Below are 15789 nucleotides of genomic sequence, written 5' to 3'. Positions count from 1 at the left end.
TTTGATTCCTACACTAAGCACTTTCATCATGCTCATGACTACACTTAATGAGATAACACTTGCTGAACAGCAAGGGATCTCATACCAAATAGATTACAAAATCAAAATCATTCCCTCTGGCTGAGTGGTGGAGATTGGGAAAATTCATTTCACCCAGAGAGGGTATTGTGTTTTCTACAGTAATATTTATTGTTCCATTTTACCCTTGAAAGAAGGGTAAGAAGAGTGGGCCTCTATGTATGTATATGTGCAGGCCTTGCATATAAGGATGTGTATAATAGGCCCACCATGGGTCATTTTCCACCATAGAGTTGAAAGCAATCAGTTTGAAACCATGATGGACTTTCCATTGGTTAACATCTCGTGTTCTCCTTCAGAGAACCGAGGGTAGCAGCCATGGCCTACTGGTTAGGGCTTCGGACTTGTAACTGGGGGGTTGCTGGTTTGAACCCCTACCAGTAGGAATGGCTGAAGTGTCCTTGAACAAGGCACCTAACCCCTCACTACTCCCCGAGCGCCGCTGTAGCAGGTAGCTCACTGCGTCGGGATTAGTGTGTGCTTCACCTCACTGTGTGTTCACTGTGTGCTGAGTGTGTTTCACTAATTCACGGATTGGGATAAATGCAGAGACCAAATTTCCCTCACAGGATCAAAAGAGTATATATACTTACTTATATACTTGTATATTCATAACCATATGATTTATATATATCAATATTTTATACAATTGTATAACTTTCTTGTGATGACAAAGTGTATAGATATGTCCTAATTGCAGTCAACACCCACATTAGATGACATTTAATGTACCATCGCAATGGCCATAGTAACTTAAGCATATTGGCCCTTTCATGCTATTTCTTTGACACTCTGTCCTGTAGTATTTGATTTGCAGGATTTTGCTCTTATATTAGATCAACTGTGTCTTCCTCAGAAGGGCTTGATGACTATTCAAACATGGTATATCACATGAGGAGTGCATGCAGGGTCACCTTGGCTGCTGTCCTAAAGGGGGGCCTGTCTGTCTGTCTGACTGCAGCCCTGCTGGAGGTTCGGGGTAGTGGAGATGAAATGGTCCTCAGAGGCCAGCAGACACCATCTGCTCCTCTCGTCAGCCCCACTGCGCCACTAGTACACACCACCAGACTAGAATCCTCTGCCCGGATTCTGGCCTGTCTGCTGACCCACCACTTGCCCCCTGACAACTTTCTTTCCTGGACAATTCCGACGCCGGACTATTGCACTTTCTCTCACTAAATCATGATTAATGCTTTATCATACCGGATACGTAATCATCCCACCTCTTGTAACTTTCACCTCAGGTGCTTTAAACACCATGTCCTATTCTCCACACCTGACTGTCATATACATTTGTCATTGTTTACAGACCTTACTGTCCGTATTCACCCTGACCTAGGTCAGGCCCTTGAGTCGTGGATCTGCTCGAGGTTTCTTCCTATATGTATCTCCAGTTCTAGGGAGTTTTTCCACGCCCCTGTTACCCATGGACCTTCCTTCTTTCTTTCTTCCTTTTCTTTTCTCCCTCTTTTCTTTTTCTCTGATTGCCTATATTCTGTGATTGCCTATAGCCTTGAGAATTTGACACAGCTTTGTTATTACTACCCAGCAAAGTTAGTACACTGAACAGGTAGTGTAATGACAGCATCATTTTCACATGGCTCTGGAAAAATAGCTCACCATTCACTCTTGTATCTTGAGTATGGTCCCCCTCATTCACCCCACAACTGCATTAGTATCCAGCGGAGTTAGTACACAGAAACATTGGAATAGAGCACCATTAGTATACTGCGTTATTACCACTCAGCACTTGAAATTGATCGGCTGATTTCCTCAGCAGCCTGCTCCAAGTTCATTTCAGTGCACTGTTGTACCATGTGTTAAAAAATTCAATCACGCTCCCCAACACAATGTTGTATGTCTCCCCGTGTGTGTGTGTGTGTGTGTTAGGGGGTGGTTTTGTTGAAGGGAGAGGCAGCATCAGGCCACCCTCCCACTGCACGCTGTTGATTTTGGAGAGCTAGATGTTGCTGAGCTCTGTGTTGACCTCAGCCCTTGACGGAGAGGGTGGGAAAGTCAGTTTGGCTCGAGCCAGATATCCCCTAGACAGTTGCTGCTCGGAGAGCTCTGTGTTGCATCATAGAAAACTTGAATTTTCGACGGGGCTGGATTAGAATGACTCAATGGCTGGAGTGCCGTTTTTTCCACCTTCTGTGATGTTCCGTGTTAAAACATGCACACGATTTAACGTGACTTGTCCTGACTTGTAATGTTTCAGCTTGTTAATTGCTTTTAATTATTCCCATGCTACAGCTGTACTATATGTTGGGGTTATTTGAGGGGTGCCTTGGTGATTGTCTTCAGCTGTTCAGACATTACACTTACTTTCTCTCTAAAGTGTAAACACTTTAATTATACTACTTTTACTACCTCTGAAGTGGGTTCAAACTAATCACAACATAAACAAATGGGTAGATTTTTACACCAGATTCAGAAGGTGAACACCCCTTTACAATAATGTCACTGGAACAGCCCAATAATTCTTTGGCTGTAGCCTGAGGCCTTTTCTGCCAAAGGTCATTTTGAGCTAGAAATTCTCAAAATCATAAATGCTTGGGTAATGGCTCTCCCCACAGTGTCTATGTCACATAATAAGTGGATGGATGGCAAGTCTCATATCAATGCTGTATTTAATATTAATTAACTAATAATGTGTGCCATTAAACAAGCTGTAGAAGATGACTGCAAAAAGAGTTGGGCCAGATTTCAAACCAAGAAATTGAGCTGGGCCAGACATTTTCAGTGACACATTTTTAAACCAACACAAATTAATGTTGGCCTATTGAAAAACAAGTAGCCTAGTGTTTATGTATTGTTTACCTTTTGGATTTGGTCACATTGGACACAGGCACATCAAAAACTTCATCTATTGATGTGCTTGTGTCAGATGTTTTTGGAAACTGCCACTCTCAGCGCTATGAGCACACTCTGGCACTCTCTAACCTTTCATAAATTCATGTTGATGGAATTTTTGTTTGTTTACTCAGAACGTCACACCCACAGAGGGTTCAGAGTACTGATGCTGGGCACTCCATCTGAAGGGAAAGATTGGCAGATCGAGACGTCAGTCAAACTGAAAACAGTGGCCGACGGTGTTTTGAGGAAATAGGACATATTTCGAATTTATTTACAAATTATAGCGAAATAATTCAACAAACTTGCATTTGTAGTGTTAAACATCCTCACTGTTGTCCAGCTCTGGAATGAAACATGGCGTACTATTTCAATCTGCTGCTTGTGTTAATGTGAATTTTGATCTACTGTATAAAAAACTGTTTGTTAATTCATCTCGTCTTCTTCAAAGTGCAGAGTGTTGCAAGCATTTTCAGAGTGCCAGATCAAATTTACAAACACCCCAAAAATCAAAACAATAAAAGAGCTGTAACTGAATACTACGCTAAGCCGAGTGTTGCATTCACTCTCTTTGTAAGCGACTACTAGAGATTTCTGTTGGAAATGTTTGTTTCTCTGGGTTATGGCGGGACAATGGGCTAGGCCACTGAAGTTATAGTCGTCCATAGTCAAAACAGTGGCAGGCAGTTCAACAACAACAACAGCAACAGCAATATGACTCAGTCCAGTCATATTTCTGCTATGTGTCTAGAGGCCAAGGTCTCACTGATATGACAGAGATGTGTGTTTTTTTTTAGTTTTGATGATGGTGGTGGAAGGGTGTGTGTGTGTGTTTGTGTGATTTCATTGGCGGTCAGTGTGTGAGGACATTGTTATCTGCTGATGGATGAGAGTGTCTGGGCCGTTATTGCCTCTGAGTCTGGGACTGACGGAGATGAGGTGCTTCCCTCAGGGCCTTGTCCAATCTGCCTGGCCCCATGGGTCTCCAGTCCCAGAGCCAACATCGCAATTACCAGAGCTGCTTGCTACGCTAGGCTACAGAATGCTACGGTGACGATTGGCGACACTCATGTCTTGGCTCCTTCTTCACTGGAGCTCTCTCCATCAGCAAGGGCCGAACAATACCACCGTAGATTGAGGGTGGAGTGGACTGGACACTGAGGGGGCCAACAATGGAGGGATGAAAAAACAACAAATTGTGCCCTTTTCAGTCAGTAGAAAGCTGGACAGCAGTGCAGGGCTTGCATCAGTGTTTGAGGGCAGGCCAGGAGATATAATGAAGCATTGGGAGAGAGATGTGTGGCTGGTTGTCTCTCGGTTTGTATTATATTGTCCTGGAGAAAAGGAGCCTGGGGCACATCAATGCTTCCTTATTTCCCAGACCCCCCCCCTCTCTTTCTCTCTCTCTCTCTCTCAGTCTCTCTCTCTGTCATCCACACAGAGCTATGAGCTTCTCCACAGAAGAACAGACTAAGTAGAATAGCAGAAGAGAGATCCTTAAAACATAAAGAGTGACACAGAACAAAAGACTGCAATGAAGCAGGCCCTTTAGGCTTAAAAACCTTACCCCATACTCCAGTGCTTAAGTTGATCACTTCAAAGAAGGACAATTGAAACCTCTTGGACAGTGTTTGTTGGGTGTCTGTATGCCTCCATGTGTTTTTGTTTGGCTTTTGCTACTTAGTTCTTTTTCCGGCCAAATATCCCGTAGCTATTGTCATGCCCATCGTATGCTCATGTCATTTGTGATAGGGATGAAAAGAGGCAGTTGGGGCCCCCAGGAGAAAAGGAAAGAGAAGTCCTTGACTGACTAGCTCTTTTCTCTCTGCGCCGTTTCTTTTATTTGTTGTGTTTTACACAGCAGCGTTTTAGCTTATCTCGCTGTGCAGCACAACAAATATATGTTGACGGAGGGGCCTTCCTCTCTTTGTGTGGGCATCAGTGCTTTTTTACATTTCTGTGCTTTGAGTAAACCAAGTCTTTTCCGCCACGTTGAGAGTCTCGAGTCACAGTGACAGCGAGCGGATCAGGGGGAAACGGGCCGCGCGGTGATAACCACCGGGGCTTTTTTGTGCACCAGCATTTTAGTTGATTGTTGGGAGACATTCCTTCCAATCACTAACCAGAGGCAATAATTGCCGCTGTGAAAAAGGCAGTGTTCTTTCCCGAGTAACGAGGTTGAATAGGAGATAAAGAGGGGCGCTATTTTTGACAGCAATTAAGATAGATATCTGCAGCTTGTCGAAACATGTTCCGCCATGGCACTTCCAGTGACAAAAAGCCAAGTGGGGAGGCAATCAGTGAGGAGGTCGGCGAGACCAAGGAGAAGAGATTAGGAAGAGTACCCTCACGGTGTGAGCCGCAGTTACTTTAACGGGGGAGTATTTGTCACTCTTCAGTGCACAGGGCTGCATAGGGTGCTTTGATGTTCCCGTATGTGTGGTTAACTGCATGGCATTATCATGGAAAAGCTTTATGTATGTCTGTGTGTGTGTGTGTGTGTGTGTGTGTGTGTGTGTGTGTGTGTGTGTGTGTGTGTGTGTGTGTGTGTGTGTGTGTGTGTGACTATAGACTTAATCTCTTGGGATTAAAAAGAGATAAGACTCTCACACTTTATTTCAGAATGTTGACAGAGGCTTCGTTGTCATAAAAAGATGTGTCTGTATTCCGTACTGTAAAATCCTTATTCACCTTCCTCTATAAAAGAGCTTGGAGCTTGAAGCTGTCTCCCATTGTGATCCATAACCCTTCTCACCAGGAGTGAAGAGCCAGACAGGCTGTGGGTTTTCTGATTTACTCACACTCAGCCATGAAAAGTAGTTGTTGACTCAGGGAGACCCACTGTGGGCTGATTTATCGTGTGTGTTTTCATATAGGTGTGGACACAGGCCTGACCAGCAAGGTAGGAGGTCTCGGTGGTCCCAAGGAGGCTCGTCTAAGGAACCCACAGATTATTATTGCTTGTTGAATATACTGTAGATTTTATTTAGTTATTTTTCCTTTTTTTTCCTTTTTGTCCAGAGGCCTCTGTACCCAAGTCCAACAATAGAAGCCCAAATGATTTGTTTTGGTGGAGATCCAAACGTGGCAGGTAGAGGTCCAGTCTGAGGCTGTGTTAATGGCTGATAAAAGGCTCAGCCAGACTGGACCAGTTCCCACACTTCAAGTCGACCATGAGAGGCTAGACATGATCAAAGAGTCAGACATGGCAATCGCTGAATATGTCAGGGAGCACTGCAGGCTTTCAGACTGCCTGAAATGATGAATGAGTATTTTTAAGTGGATAACAGTTGAGTCGGTCTTAAAGTCGGTCACCGTAAGGGTATTGCTGGGAGACCTTACTGTTTTGAGTCTTGAACTCGCAGGCTTTCCCAAGCCATGTAACAGTTTTGGGAATAGAGATGCATTCTGTTGGCCAAAGTGTACATGGTATTTTTAGGGTTCATACTGTAGCACATGGTGTATGACAGGTGGCCAACTTTTAATCTCACTGAAGTGGAAACACCTGGTGCAACAGATGAGCCTCAACTTCAGCACCAGCCCCTACCACTCAAATGGACAGTAACTAGACCAAGACATATACGCACACAGTATGTGAGTACCATTACAGTACATTTCAAAGCATTACAGAAAAAAAAGATCCATTTAGAATGGATCAAGCTTTATCAAGCTTCTGAATGTGTGAGCACAACTCAAAGACTCCATAGGGAAGCTGCTTCCTGACTTGGGAGCCAGACCTCAAGAGTGGAATTTTAGCACTTGAATACGACTTACATTGACTCTCAAGAACACAGATTCCCCACACGTGACTTGCCAACAACGGTGTGAGCTCCCACTTTGAGAGAGAAGGGGGGGGGGGGGGGGGTTCTGGCTGCCCAACTGAGCACTTGGCCTGCTCCACGCCTCTCTGCTTTAAAGAAACTCTCCCGCTGCTCCCTAGCACCATGTGCTGGCCATGAACGCAGGAGGAGGAGGAGGGGGTGGAGGAGGGTTCCCCAGGAGAAGCAGCTGCCTACTCTGTGTTGATCGGCGTCTCGGAGAGTGATGGATTACTTGTCCTGTCCGAGACGTGATTGGAGCCAGGAGGCCGAAAAAATGGGGTTGTGTGTTGTGGTGTGGCGTGTTGCACTGCGCCGTGAGACAGAGTGCATTAGATGCTAAGATTTTGATGAGTGGTGAAGATGCAGTTGAAGTCAGACAGGTTGGATGAACGTTATCCCCCCTGACCATGTTTTTAAAAAGGGAGATAGTGGGATGTAGAAATGGTGTGCTGCCAGTGAGTTTTTGAGAATTAAAATCCAAACTGATCTGCATGAATGTGTCCACATCTTTTATTTCTGTCATCACTTCGGTTTAAACCCTATTACTGTGTTTCATGTCAGGAATTCTGATGGATATTTTTATGTTTACAGCTCTGTAAATAATATTACTGCACTTTCCTCTGTGCTCCATTGAGGACACTGAATGACTTTAGCTTCCGCTTTCTGCCGAAATATGGGCCAGGTTACAGTATATGGGCCAGCGGTAATTGATGGAAAAAAGTACTGATGTTTACAGAAAGAAAACGAGGATGGAAATCCTGACAGTTCCCGACCGAATAACTCACCAATTCCAGGAGGAATCTGTCTGTGTTATCACTATACAAGCACAACAGACTGTGTTTACTAATAATAAGCTAATAAATCAAGTCAAAGGCATCAAATATGGTCATCAGAAACATTTACTAACGATATTAGGCTAAGTTTTAACAGGATGGCTAGACACTGCTGTCTTACTTCTGCTTCCACTTAGAGACAGCAATCAAACAGTGCTGAAGCTTTCATGGTCCCACTGGCAGAGCTACAAAGAAGTTGACAGTGTTGCTGTCACTGATTCCTCTCTAATGATGATTAAACTGACGGGCTTGAGCCATATGGGAGAGTGGAGTGTGTGTCGTGCGGTCTGTCATCATGTTTACACCATTTACCTGCCTGAAAGCTACACTGCACCAGAGAGGACTGGAGAAATATTAGGCTACATTGAGACCTCCCACACACACACACACACACACACACACACACACACACACACACACCACACACACACACACACACACACTCACACTGTACTTGTTCCAGACTGAAGGCAATTATACAGATTGAAACCCACTATGCTGCTTTCGACAAAACCCATGAACAAAATCCATGATATATTGATTGTTTACTAAATCCATGGTATCCATGGAGTGTAGTCTACAAAGTAACGAGTCATATTTAGTGGCAATAAGCGCTTACTAGACACGCCACTGCTGCCTCCATCCAAACCCCCAGTGTCAAATGAAATATGAAGCCTCCATGCATCAAATGTTCCTCTACTCTGACCAGCAGCACTGCAGTTGTCTTCTGGGCTGTCAGGAGCCTTCATGCAGTATTGCAGATCATGCATCTTCCAGCAAAGTGCAAGAGACAGTGAGAGTAATGGATGCTATGGGAACGTTGACATATCTTGAGATACCTCTGTTGTGTGATAGGGCAACATTTGTTTAAGTCTGTACTTAGGCACTGAAATACTATGGCTATATAAAACCTGATTCTGGAAGCTCAACATTTGGTGTGCCTGCATTGTGACATCCTACTGTCCCAACATCCTACTTTTTTCCAGATGTGAATAATTCATTGTTAAAACAACCACTAATTCATTAGCAGTTCATTTTCTTTATTTCTCTCTCTCTCTCTCTCCACTCTCTCTCTCCATCACCTGCTGCCATCAAACCTGATCAGCTTATGCAGTTTTTAGGGGCCGGAAAGGGGCTTGGAAGCACACGAGTCAGTGAAACAGTCATAAACAGCTAAGAGCCAAATCATTTCCAGGGGCACGAAGCAAACGTGTGTACAAGCGAGAACAACAACTGTTATTGTTAATAGAATATGTTTTCTCTGTTTGGAGAGAAAGAAAACGTCTCTAAGGAATGTTTTTTTTTTTTTTTTTTTTAAAAACAGAAACAAAAGCGGCGGCTTTCAGAGAACTGTATCAAAGCGAAGCGACTCTGGGGGGAAATGTGGGCGCACAAATGCTGCAGAGTAAATGATTGGTTTAGTGGCAGGTGCAGAGAGGGAAAACTTCAGTCTTATCAAAAAAGCTATGGGTATGATTGCCTCTTTACCGTGAGCCAATGCTGCAGCAGCCTGGGGAGTCAGCAGCAGTAAGGACGATGGATGGAGGTCTAGAAAGCTAGCGAAGTTCCCATTTCACGTCTGAATTGTCTGGTAGTTAAAAATGTATGCTTTATATACCAGTGGTTGCTTAGATTTTTTAGGTTTGCATATAGATGTTCTTTCTGAATATTTATGGCTGATGACAGTGTTGGTTATTGCAGCGCTTGTGTTTATTCTCTCATTGAAACAGACATGAGCATTTGTCTTTATTCAGTATTCAGTATGCCCACTGGTCTGCTCTGATAACATAAATGTTTGATTTGAATGTATACTGTTTGCTTGGATTTGAAGGGGTTTTAGTATTCAGAAATTTACAACATATCTCATAAGTATGATTTGTTTATGTGTTTTTATGTATGCAAAGCCATGGTGTTCTGGCTGGCTCATGAAAAATCACTGTGTTGAAAAATTAGTTTTTGAAAGCCTGTGAGCAGTGGTAGATTTGCCTGTGCATGACAGATGCATACACAATGAATGAATGAGGCCTGCGTTACTGTATAAAAGGCCATACTTCATCCATTTCACAACCTTTTCCTTTTCGAGCGGCCAGATGTTGCCTGCCCGTGTGCATGGTGGTGTGAAGAGAAATCTCCCGTTGGAGGAATATTTCTGGGAGAAGTGTTTCATTTTGCCACCATCTGTCTAACAGATGACTTCCTGAGGACTTCAACTCCAGAGAGGAAGAGGCGCAAATGGCTCTTGAGCTTTACCTGTCAACTTTGTGTCAGTATTATATGACACCAAAGCAGTGTCAGTATTATATGACACCAAAGCAGTGTCAGTATTATATGACACCAAAGCAGTGGGAAGAGGTCAAAACTGACATATACTCACTTAAACACACACACACACACACACACACACACACACACACACACACACACACAGTGTATACAGTATATACAACATACACACAGCCACTCACACACACACACACACAGTACATACATACGTAAACAGATGTTGAATTGTATGTGCTTATTGAATGACAAAAGAGATCTGGAGACAAGACTCGAGAGTCAGGATGAGACAAAAAACATAATAGGGAAATATATTGAAGACACTTCATCTTGCAGCAGGTTGCAATGTGCTGCTTTCTATTAAAAGTGCAGAGGCACTTTGTAGGGTTTGCGGGGTTCAAGGTATTGTGGATATTTGTTTTATTGTCAGATGGCTGACATACTGTATATACGATTGTAAATGCCACTGAAACAGCAGGTTAGTAATAACACCACACACCTCATTTAAATAAGAAGTTGAACTCCACCTTATTTACTGTTCTACTTATAATGGGCTCTGTTGGGCAGGTACAGTATACTGAGTGTGTGTGTATGTATGTGTGTGTGTGTGTGTGTGTATGAGAGAGAGAGAGAGAAAGAGAGAGAGTGTGTGTGTTTCACTGATCATAGGAAGCCTGAAGCTTTCCACAGGATGTTCACTCTGCTCTGCACTGTGCCACAACCTCTCTGGAAATTCACTTAGGGCTCCTTGCAGTTTATTTGTCTTGGAGGTGCAGTGACAAACAGCGGCAATATACGTTATGAGAGACGATATTCTCGCAAGCGCGGCCGAGTGCTAAAAGCGAAGGCAGTTAGCATTCTTCAACTGTTTTAAATCATTATTTGGACTCTTGCTGCAGCTTTAAGGCATTGTAAAAATGACATTTGTCGCACCAAGTGAGGATCCCGTCCATTCCTAGGTCCCCTTGTACAAATAAGCAAGCCAAACACAAACAAATCACAGCCTGGAAAAGACCATCCATCACATTTTATGTCTGTGAAAGTTAAACAGGAAAGCTTTTTTTCTGCCTTTCTCCTAGCTCACTCTCTTCCGCTTTTGCAGAGACACTCTTGTTTTGTCTAGGTCCCGTTAGCGTTGTTTTGGTAGCCGCTAGGTCCTGTGAAGCTGCTTACTTCAGGGTCGTTCCCACCCCCCACCGTGGAATGTTTGGTTAATTAATTACCTCATTTTCGTTGTTGTTTCCGTGTGATTGAGGCACCATCATCATCAATCTATTTAGTGTCCCAAGTTCGAGGCGGGAGACGCTCATTTGTGTTGGGTTTTTCCGGGAGACTTTTGGTGGATGTTGCTGTCGATTTCCCGAGGCTGGCACAGATGTGGGTGGAGTTGGCACCCAGTGTGTCGGAGAGCCAGCTACATCGCTTGCCAAGAAGAGCCACTGGCAGAAGCATCTCTCTAATGACTCCCAAATCCACCCCCCCTGCCAGCACTTCAAGACAGCCTCGGACACCATCTCAGAGCCTAATTGATTCTCTGTGGTTTCATTTGCCTCATAATGAAATTTGTCATTGTGTTTTAGGTGAAGAAGTATATAATCGCAGGCTGCTTTGTGACTGTGTGCTGTGCGCTCTTGTTGACTGGCCTCAGGGGGGGAAAAAACAAGTAACCGATGAGAGCGATCAATCTCCTTTTGAGTTTTAGGCCTATACAGTACATAGACTGGGTTCTCCATTGTTTCTCGAGTCATTAAGCCCATTTGTGTTAAGTGCCTGGCCTCTCACCTTCACTGACCTTATGTCTGCCACTGGGAAGGCGTTTTTGGAGCATGACTCGGCCCCCCCACTGTCTTCCCAATGGATGCATCCAATCTCTGGGCCAATGTAATGGACTCAGTTCTCCTGATTGCAGCTGAGCGTGGAACCATGCCATATGAGGCTCCGATCCACTCCAGTGTCACCTGTGCTCCGGCTAGTCAATCATTCCGACTGGCGGTTTTGTGGCTTATACATATTACATTGGGTGTGCATAAAAACATTTATAGAGAGTCCCACCCACCCCATGAACACACAAAGGAACATGTCACAGCAGGATTTTTTGCTCGTCAATATTGCCCATCAATCATCATTATGGATGGGAGAATGAATCACATCCATATGTGATAGTTAAGCAAGTTAGATATGATGGGTTGGATTTAGAATTCAGGATGTCTCTGTTCGTGAGGGCTCACTTCATTAACATTGTTACAGTGGAGAATTGATAATTTGGTTCACACTCGGTATGAGTGATTCACTCTGCAGACTAAGCCAGCTGATACAGCTAATTCTGTGCCACAATAGTTCATTGTTAATAAATCTTCACATTTAGACTTTAATCTACTCCAGGCTCCGAGCTCCAGGCTGGCTTGTATAAAAACAGGTGCTATGAGCGTTGTGTTCTTCTGATGAGCGTAATAACTGGCCTTGTCTTACACTCCATGTAGTGATATCATGCTTGCACCTGCAAGCCTTGTTGTAATCAGTGCCATATGGGGACATTCGCGCATGTGAGAACCGATTGCAGAATGTTGTCAAGTACACATACAGTATGTTAGTAGGAAGGAATGGATTACGTAGTACCGGCTTCACTCCTTAACCCCTGAAGATACTAACAGGGGAATGTTCAGACTGATTTTGCCTACAAAGAGAGGGGAAAAAGAGAGAAAAGTTGCAAGTTAGTGTTGGGTGAATTTTTGTTGTTTATATGTTTATATGCAGAACATGGAGAAGGTGGAGGTGCATGTGTATACAGATTTACTCTTAAATGTCACCCCATACACACACACACACACACACACACACACACACACACACACACAAACACACACACACACACATTTTAACCATTTATTTATGTCCACATGAAGAAAATGGTACAGGGACACAAATATTAAGAATGCGGTACAATACATATGCAAACCCATGGACCAGTAGCATGCACCAGGTCTTTACAATATCACTTAACTTAAGTCATATATAACTTAACAAGCACAATACTCAGTTCTTAAGGGTATAACTATACACACAAACAAACACATACACACACACACACACACACACACACACACACACAATCACACACAGACAGACACACACACGCACACACACACACACACACACACACACACACACACACACACACACACACAAACACACACACACACTTCCACTCATAACACAGCTTATGAATTACGCACATTGATGTGAATGGTGCCATAGACTCTCTGGCTTCATAGCGATTATGTAGCCGGTCTGAAAAGCACGACATCACGATGGGGACTGCATATCAAGACGGTTCAAAGTTAGGCTCAAAGCAAGATAGTGTGTGATGAAGGCAGGGACTTCTGGCTGCTTTCATGTAGGCTCCACTACCCAAAGTAATCATGTTTGCCTGCCGTGGGTTTCACTGTTTCGTTGCTCCGAGGTTAACATTGAATATTCCAGTTGAACATTTTATTTTGTATTTTATTTATTTGAATTTTTAAACTGCATCACTGGCTAGAGATGCTCTGGCCTTTGTGAGAAAATAATATGTCAGCTTCATGCTGTGTCTAGCAAAATATTTAGTCATGTAGTTGAGAAGGTTTTTATTAAGTCAATTGTTGTTTTGTGCATTTCCCAAATACATATAGAGCTTAAGTTTGAAGCCTTGCCCAAGAGAAGAAGCCTGATTTTCCAGAGAGGAGCTCGTAATTAAACCCACAGGCAGGTTTTAATACAGTTCATGCATTGCAGTGGTATCGTCTAGCAAATGGGGTGATCATTTAAGTATCAGTTAATGAGCACGTTGATTTTTAGCAAAGGATACTTTATATCATCTGCCAGAGAGGCATAATCATTGTCAGAGTAATTATATCTGGGCAATTTAACAGTTTAATATGGAAGACAATGTGCATGATCTATTCCCTGGACAAATAGCAACCCTATGGTCCACACTTTACTGTATGCATCCCCCCTCCTTTTTTCAATGAAAAAGTTGGATTCTTTTGATATAGCAACTTTTATACTCTCGATTTGATGATTTATGTGGTAATCTTTAAATTGGCCTATCCTATACTTTTAAAGCAATAAGCCTTACTGCAGACTGTAGCATACCATCAATGATCCACTTAAATCTTCTGACACAGAGCAAGAGAGAGACAGGGAGAGAGAGAGAGAGAGAGTGAGAGATGGAGAGAGACCAAGACAGAGAGAAAGAAAGGAAGTGTGTGTGTGTGTGCGTGTGTGTGTGTAACAGAGAGAGAAAGAGAGAGAGAGAGAGAGAGAGCAGGTGAGTGAGTGAAACAGTGTATGAATGGGATTGAACAGATCAGTGAATGTGCGACATAGGCTTCTGCTCGGTGTCCCAAACATTCATCATGCGTCCTTATCAGGCACTCTCTGAAGAGAAGATAGACTGCCACAGCTCACAGCCTGCAGCTCATGGGCAGAGACCGAGAACGAAGGGGGGGGGGAGGTGCTGATCAGCGGGGGGCGCAGTCTGTGTCAAAACCAGCAGAGAGAAGCCTCACTGACGCAGCACTTCACAGCTGCACCCCTCTGTACTCCCCCGTCCAGCTCAGCCACTCCCCTCACACACACACACACACACACACACACACACACTCACACACACACACACACACACACACACACACAAACACACAAACAGACACACAAACACACACACACACACTCACACACACACACACACAGTCACCCCCCTCACACACGAACACACACACACTAACAGTCACCCCCTCACACACACACACACACACACACACACACACACACACACACACACACACAAGCTAAGCATATCCTACACACAAATACACACATTGGTGTGTAGGATATACTTATACTACAGGTACAACCCCTCCCCCACAAACACACACACACACAAACACTCGCACACAGTCACATCCCAACACCCTTCCCTCTCTCATGCAGAGGTTACGCGAGTCCCTGTTCAGAATGTCAAAAATGCGGCTGTGCTTTTGTCCCCCCTTCCTCTCCTCCAGTGGATTGAGCCACTTGGCTCCTCTCATTAGTACTGTCTACTGGTTCAGGGTCGCTGCTAATTAGCCCATCCACATATTTCACACACAGTACCGGAGGGGACCGCTAACACACCACCACACACACACACACACACACACACACACACACACACACACACTCACACACACACACAGACACACACACACACACACACACACACACACACACAAACATGCTCAAACACACAGAGAGTCAGAGAGGCACACACACACATCATTAACCTACACATGCGGACACTTAGACACACAGGTGTATACTCATACTCATACATAGCACCTCAATCTGATGTCCCCCAAATATCACACAGTCCTACAGACAAACATGTCTTCATACATACACACACTCAACCTTCCCTCCTCACTATACCTACAGATGCACACATACACCCCCCCCTCCCCACACACACACACACACACACACACACACGCAATCTCTCCAGAGGCCCACTCACCAGGTCACACAGAGGGGGTCTGCCTGTTACACTCTGACTCACTCTGGTACTTCAGTGCCCTCTCTTTATTGCTACACCCCCCCCCCATCTATATTTATACAACTCCTACACACACACACACACACACACACACACACACACACACACACACATACCCACCAACCGTTTCATGTTCTCCTTTCTTTCTCTTTCTCTCTCTCTCTCTCTCACACACACACACACACACACACTACATTGTCGGATCTAATTTCCACTCAAACTCACACTAGTTTACACACTGTCACAATTGCCAGAAGCCAAATTTTTTTCCTTTTTTACATTCTGGGAGTTATATTAAAAAGTAGTAATTGTAGATGGATCAGGATATGAATAGCTTGTCCTTTCGTGGCCT

The 15789-nt window shown here is 44.0% G+C and overlaps 1 protein-coding gene across 1 annotated transcript in view; it reads left to right on the top strand.

Moving 5' to 3' along the window:
* The window catches only part of fbln2 (fibulin 2), a 65673-nt gene that overhangs the window by 12323 nt on the left and 37561 nt on the right, over nucleotides 1-15789 (top strand). The gene's annotated exons all lie outside the window — the stretch shown is intronic.

Source organism: Alosa pseudoharengus, unplaced genomic scaffold (assembly GCF_046254945.1).
Source record: "Alosa pseudoharengus isolate Yale_2024_CS ecotype anadromous, Long Island Sound unplaced genomic scaffold, YU_APseudo_1.1 YU_APseudo_1.1_scf_5, whole genome shotgun sequence".
Taxonomy (NCBI): Eukaryota; Metazoa; Chordata; class Actinopteri; order Clupeiformes; family Clupeidae; genus Alosa; species Alosa pseudoharengus.
This window is presented reverse-complemented; position numbering and strand designations above follow the sequence as displayed.